The following is a 7,038-nucleotide window of genomic DNA, read 5'->3' as shown; positions in this document are numbered from 1 at the left end:
AAGCCACTAAGACAGGCGCAATAAAATTAACCGGTGTATGCCAAGGTATTTTCAATGGGAATAGCTGTACTCTCAGGACCATATTTGCTATTGTATAACATCATCGACCATTTTTACTGAAGATATACACAATGTTGGGAAGTCATCACGATTGACAGGGGGATATTGACCAATTTATGCCAAATATATAATATGTCACGTAACAATATATTCGATGTTAGGAAGCCATCAATACTGGCAGGAGAATATGTACCAATACATGCAATGATATGTGCAATGCTGGCCAGTGGCCACTGCTCATTTGACACTATCGCCCACTGGAACTGAAGATGTATACAATCTAGGGAAGCCACTCAGCCTGGTTTGATGATATTGGCCAATGAATGCCAAGAGTATGTTCAATGTCGAAGATCCATATATACTGGCAGGATACTATTTACTAATCTATGCCATGATTTTTGCAACATGGGCAAGACATTGCAGATGCCTGGGCAATAATGACTAGCATATATTGTTGTGATTACAATTTTGGCAAACATTTTATATACAAGGGAATTCTTGACCACTGTTAGCCAGTTGAATGCCAACATAGGGGGAATATGTAAATCACAGGTCCAAGAGCGATCAATGTTATCGCATTGCTGTACCATTATTGGTAGTGCACTGACAACACCAGGCCACTGCCGGACCATGCGCCACCAATCAATTTCCAATGTCGAGCCGATCACATGTGCTGCCTGGGGTTATTGTTATTGTGGAAGCCAGCCTGCCACAACGAATTTTTGCCTGGCTTCGATGACCATCTGAGAATATACTTTGCTTAGCTCGCGCTCAAGCGCGCTATGAGCGCACATATATATGTGTGTGTGGATGCATTTGTGTCTCGTCTCTGTGCGTTTTTCTTTGTGTTAGGTGCCTGCGTCGTATGGTAGCGCTAAAGGGGAAGAACGATGCCTTGGGCTTTGGCTATTTTATTATACGACAATATCGTCGCGGTTCTCCGATTGTTTTTCTTACCACGTCAGCTCGAGTACAATTGAAGTAAAATCGCGCTTTTACGCACGCCGAAAGCTTTACCTGGGCTTACTTCAAGTCAGAAGCAAGTCACTTAGCTCTCCCAATTAAACTGAATCTTCCACTTCTCTACTAAAAGCATCTGGCTTATGCAGTGAGAATACATTTTGCAATGTCCTAATGCTGTATTTCGTTTACTTTCGACATTTAAAGCTAGAAAAACTATGACGACATACTATCTTACAGAAAGAAAGCTTCTTTCCGCTTCTTTTCTTTCCTTCCCCTGGTAGTTTGGAATTGATGGGTTGTGGATATGAATCACCTTTTTGTGAAGCACGTCAACATGTGTTCGTAAGGCATATCTGAGAACATATGCTGCTGGTGTTAGCATTTTTCGGTGCGAGAGTATACTTCTATATTAATGAGACACTGGCGGCAGTTTCACCTATCTTTATAGTAGCGAGAGAAATGCATCTGTTACACTAAAGGTATTTAGATTTTCGTTTGCTTCTCTGCTACTCGATTCTGAGTGAACCTTGGGTGATGCCCGCTTACATGTGTAGTATGTTAACACTGTTTTAGAAAGCCAGAAGTCACATTGTCCATTATTTCCTCGTCAAACACATACACAAGTTTGTCGTCTGCGTCCGGTGAGTGCTTTTGTTTTCTAGCACGCCGTTTAGGGACTGGAACGGAACCCACCAAACTTCGACTGAGCCAGTTTAAATTTATTTGTCGCGAGATACTACTTTTAGCCCAAGCGCTCAGGGAACACAGCTTTCCCTCTTCAACCGCTGCTACCTAATTCTAGGGTAGTTTATTCAAAATGCTCTGGATTGAAATTTAACTGCATTCCTTTTTTCTGTGTCATCTTTATTTAGAAATATCAATATTAGAGGAGCGTTCATGAGATCGTATATTTTTCTTTAGCTACTTTAGGGCAAATTATTTGTACACAACCTCGCCCGTCAATCCAGTAATATCGCGGGAATAGAAACGCACAAATTGATAGCATCACGATCAAAGGCATAGCAACGACGACAGCGTGAACATATTGCAAGAAAGTAGTCTACAGGAAGCACGTCTAAAGTGTACCGGAACCAGCTGAGGGGTCTATATAGAGTTTTAAAAGGCTCCCTCATCGTTTCTTACGGTTGCATAGAGATATTCCTTACCGCTGTATATAGATATGTGTGGATCAGAGTGCATAATGCAGATGAATTTTTCTCTTCTTAAAATGTCGTGTTTCCGGCATTCGAGCTTTTTAAATCTATATATAGGGCAGGGTTCATTAAACACGGATAGCAAATAGTTTATAAATGCCCAGGTCCTTTGTAGACGATCGCGTTCTGGTATTACAATTTTCAATAAAATTTAGTAATAATCTTCCGTCAGTAATACAATATTTAAGACGACATGTACCACTAATAAAGAGAAAATGAGAAACCAAATAAATCCGGTTGAAGCGGAATCTCTTTAATATAGCGAAAGTTTCTAAATCAGGGCTTGTCTACGTCTCGGCTGAAGCATTCGCCACAGGTACCTGTTTAACTAGGAGTTTCATTCCAAGGCGGAAACTGAGTTGAATTAAGGTGCAGGTGATGTTTGCTGGTTTATGGCATTAGGGTCCACTGCAAGTGTGCGTAGATAAAAGGGGACAGGAAACATTCGAATATGATTATGTTAAAGCAAGATTAGACGGCATGTTTTTAGCCCCTAGTACAGGGAGAGCCAGAATTTTGGACGTCGAATTGACAAGTTTTTGTGAGAGGGGAAGATCAATGTAACAATAAGACCGCAGAAACAACATGGCAGAGGAAAGGTGACAGCACAGGTTGTTTTGATTCTTACGATCCCCCACTAACTAGCCTGAAACCACGCTATTTTAAGGATATAAGTGAGTTTAGGAAATATTTTACGGTTTGATTTACCGGAACCGAGTAGGACGTGGAAACCTTTTTGCAAACCGATTGAAGTCGATGATGACAACAGTGAGCAATGCGCAGTGTCATAGTATGTCAGAGTAAGCAGGCACGGAAGATAGGTTTGCCTTTAGCTACGCCGTTCCCCAGTCTCTTGTCACAAGGTATTTTCTTAGAACTCACTTGGCTTTCATATTGTTTTTTCAAGCCCTGTTGAGCAAGCCACAATAATATTGATTTCGTTTTATCACCTTATGCAGTGCTTTAAGCACTAAAATTATTCGAGGCTTAACCAAATTCGACAACAAGTAATAGCCCTTCTTGAAGTATCGTGTTAGGACACGTGGAATATGACGTCACGCTTTCCGGGGACAATTAGTATTCACGCGCCAACAAGATTGTTTCATGGCTCTGGTCAATGTGTGAGTGCTTTCGAGTGATATATTTTAATCTTCTGCGCACCTCACCAGAAAATTAAATCGCAGACGTTATTTTAAGAAGCCCAGGCACTAAAAAAATAATCGCATTTCCAATAGCAGGAGTGTGAAACAATTCATTCCCCCAAGCTATATGCTTCCGTATAGTAATTAAATCAGCTAGGTGAAGTTATGGTTTCAAATGAGCTCTTACTGTTCTATTCTGGCTGACCCGCGAAATCACCTATACTGCTTTGTTGTATTCCATTTTGGATATTCTAATATTGCAATGCAAAGTTCTAGCTGCTAAGCTACGCAGGCAGAGGAGGAGCCCATATGTTTATTTCAGTATTTCATGGCAATGTGTGCATTGCAGCCACTTCACCTTTGAACCAATTATTGCCCGTCATCTTCTGAACGGGATAAATAGGTGGGCGATCTTTTACTGTCCGGGGGAATGAGCGATCAATATTGCCCATTAGCATATACACTGCCCTTGGTCGAAATATAATATTTTGTAGTTTGTGCTAGCCGATATGATAACGTTTAACAGAACTGTGCGGATGCCAAGGCGCGGCATGCAGGCAAACATGACGACGCAGAACTAATTTTTTAAAACAGAGCTTAATAATCTACTCGAGAAAAATACCCTTTCACCGACACTGCATGAATTTCTTGGTGATACAAGGCTCATCAAGCCGATTCCTTTCCTGTAGAGGTAAACTGAATCTTAGCTGAATATTTTTTCATAGTTCATATCGTTGCGAGCTATTCATCGTGAATTTAAGGCCCCTACAAAGTGCACCACCTGGCAAGACTCGAAACTATTCACGAAAGGATGTGGCATAGTCCGAGTGGATTGCGGGAATAAACTTTTTAAATCTCACCAGAATCGTTCGGTTTTCTTGCTTCCGCAATACGCACCTTACTTAGTTTACCTGAAAAATTAATAAAATTTATAAATATAAATTGATAACCCTTGCTGGCAGCACCAACTAATTTGCGAAAGGATGCGGTATTTACGACATACAACCCGTCTATAAGTAACAAACCTTTCTTCGCACATTTGACACTAGGATTGGGAGAAGGCTGAATGCGCGGCGTTGCATGGCTCAACATTGATGTTACTCTGGTAAGACTTGGGCGTTTCGGCCTTGATAATGATGTTTCAGCATAGAACTCATGTTGGTTCGGACCTTGAGGTTCCCTGCTGGCCAAATGTCTGCCCCGAAATAGGTAAACACAAATTTTGCTGCGATTAGACTATGAAGGTCGGACGTTCAGAAATATATGCTTAAGAAGAAAACTCATAGTGATTGGACCTTGAGCCTGGCTGCAGGTAAAATCTTAAGCATGACTTGTACCAACAGTAATGTTACTGCCGTTTGACTTTAAGAAGCATATGTGCACTAGTGCCAAACATATTGGCAGAGTGAGATTTCTTCTTGACGGAAATACGTTTTCGTTATGACTAAACGTAGCGATTGCTGTTAACTTCCGTGTGCCAGGATTCTGGTAACAGGCGAGAAATTCATGTTGCCCAAGCTACGTCATGTCTACTGCCATGTGAGTGCTAAAAATTTGCATACCAAAAGGAACTCAGACTACACTGTCTAGTTTCTCCGTATGTACACTCTATGAACTTTGATTACGTGCATACTGCGTTATTTAGGGTAGTGCGTGTGTAGCACGGATGTTTTATAATTTGGTCTCGTTTAAAAGGCTCAAGATTCGCAGAAGACTCAACCCAGGATGACGCCGCAGTGGAGCGTGCCGCAAAGTTTTTAACTCTTGTATTTTTTAGCTTGCAATGATATTGCGCTATTCACGGGCGTCTGCATTTTCGCCGCCACCAAAGAGAGATTTGATTATTTGTGGAGTGCTCTAAACACCGAGAAGTCGGCGCGTGTAATATACATTTGAATAGGCTGATAGGTTATCAATAATAAATGTATTCTATTCTTGCTGGTATATAATGACTCGTACTTATGATTATTTGTTACCTGAGGTGATAATATCGCACGTAAGTTTCAATCCAAAAATAATATGTTCATTTGACTAATATGCATTTCTTTATTGCATAAGCAAGGAATTTTGTTAGAGCCTTGTTTCACTCAATACCTCGGTAGTCCGTCCTAAAAACACACATTGGTGGCTCATTGATTTACGTCTGTTATAAAGCATCGTCAATTTAGCTACACTCTCATCTTTTCTTTGAGCACCCACATTTGGGTTGACCATTTCTTCACTCACGCAACAACCACCCGCGCCATAGGACAACAAGCATGTTCTGTTCTTTCTCTCACTTCTCTTTAGTAAAGTCGTGTTATCACATCTTTCCTAATTGTGAAGATTCTTTTTTTTCTCCATTCTTTTGCCGGTCATCTTTACTTAGTCACAATCAATTGCTCAATGGTTACTTGGTTATCGCAGAAGGCGGCAGAATATAAAAAATCATTCGACTGCTACTCCCAGCCGGGCTTCGCGGCCCTTAAATTATTCCAAAAGTATTCGAGGTCCTACGAGCGGTGCACTTGAATCGAGGGTAGAAAGCAGGCTTTGTTTCTAAAGAAATCCTATAAAAGCTTTGGCAGCAGAAAACAACCGTTGTTTCAAGCTCTGCAGCTATATAAAAGTGGTTCCTTCCTTTTTGCCCTGAAACACTGCACGCATGTAATGTATGTAACGCAGTACTTAAGTCGTTTCGAAATAACTTTTTGAAATGCGCAAAATACTTTGTCGATTCATTCGCGTTCTATGTTCTGCGCGTAGACAACAACGTATAAAATAATGGCGACGACCGAAAGCAAAAATTCATTGCTGCTGTACCACTCTACAAAAGAAATAGCAGTACAATCAGAAGCATGTCAATTAGTACTTTATTCTGAAAGCTCATCGTAAGTTCTGTCAGGATCATTAGAAGAACAAACAGCTCGTGTCGCTCTACAGGAAAATGCAGATTTTCACTTTTTTTAGGAGTTGGACTGAAATAATCTTTTTTATTACAAACGTTATATTTGGTCCCTTGGTTTCCGCCCCGAAAAAAAAAAAAGTTGCACTCGCTCGTTTAAATATGTACCTCCTCTATGCCTCCATGGTCATGATAATTAAATTAAATTGACCCCCAGTACTTTGTCATTACCTTGTCTACATTTATGCGTTGCACACAAAACACGAGTTCTTCACATCAGACTTGAAGGTTCTGCTACACTTCAACGTAAGAGTCGACAATTACCTCTTCACTAAAATCTCAATCCTTAATATATATACGTTGAACAGACTCGTCATGCATACTTTTTGTGTTTGGATTGTTTGTTATCGATGGCTGTTTTACTTATTCAAGCTTTAGTTAAAATTCCAGCTTCCAGCAGTTGTTTACCATATTCATTAACGTATTTAAGATAATGACAAAGGGTTGTCTCGCGAGACGTGACTAAGGGCGGGCGTCTACTTGAGAAGGTCAAGCCACATTGCGGCAAGGAGCGGTCACCTTTAATGTGTAAAAGACTGCATAGATATTTTACAAACCCAGGTAATGGAGCTTACTAGGATGAAGCCTCTTCAGAGAGAGAGAGAGAGTAAACTTTAATTGTTTAACGGAATAGCGTGGGTGGTTTCCGCAGTCCAGGATACCATTGGCCTGGGCTGTCTCCCGGGCCCTGGTGAACAGGCTGCGCTGCTCAGAG

The 7,038-nt window shown here is 40.9% G+C and overlaps 1 protein-coding gene across 4 annotated transcripts in view; it reads left to right on the top strand.

Annotated features, from left to right (window-relative positions):
- The first annotated feature begins 1,402 nt into the window (after positions 1-1,402).
- The window catches only part of LOC146189526 (uncharacterized), a 62,827-nt gene continuing 57,191 nt past the window's right edge, over positions 1,403-7,038 (top strand). For all 4 annotated transcript variants that reach the window (XM_084603284.1, XM_084603283.1, XM_084603282.1 and 1 more), the window contains exons 1-2: positions 1,403-1,502; positions 1,597-1,664. The gene's annotated coding sequence lies outside the window, so the exon portion shown is untranslated. The remainder of the gene's footprint in view (positions 1,503-1,596; positions 1,665-7,038) is intronic.

This window comes from Amblyomma maculatum, chromosome 5 (genome assembly GCF_055883805.1).
Source record: "Amblyomma maculatum isolate TAMU_Amacu chromosome 5, ASM5588380v1, whole genome shotgun sequence".
Taxonomy (NCBI): domain Eukaryota; kingdom Metazoa; phylum Arthropoda; class Arachnida; order Ixodida; family Ixodidae; genus Amblyomma; species Amblyomma maculatum.
The sequence above is the reverse complement of the archived record's forward strand: the minus strand, read 5'-3'. Positions and strand labels throughout refer to the sequence as shown.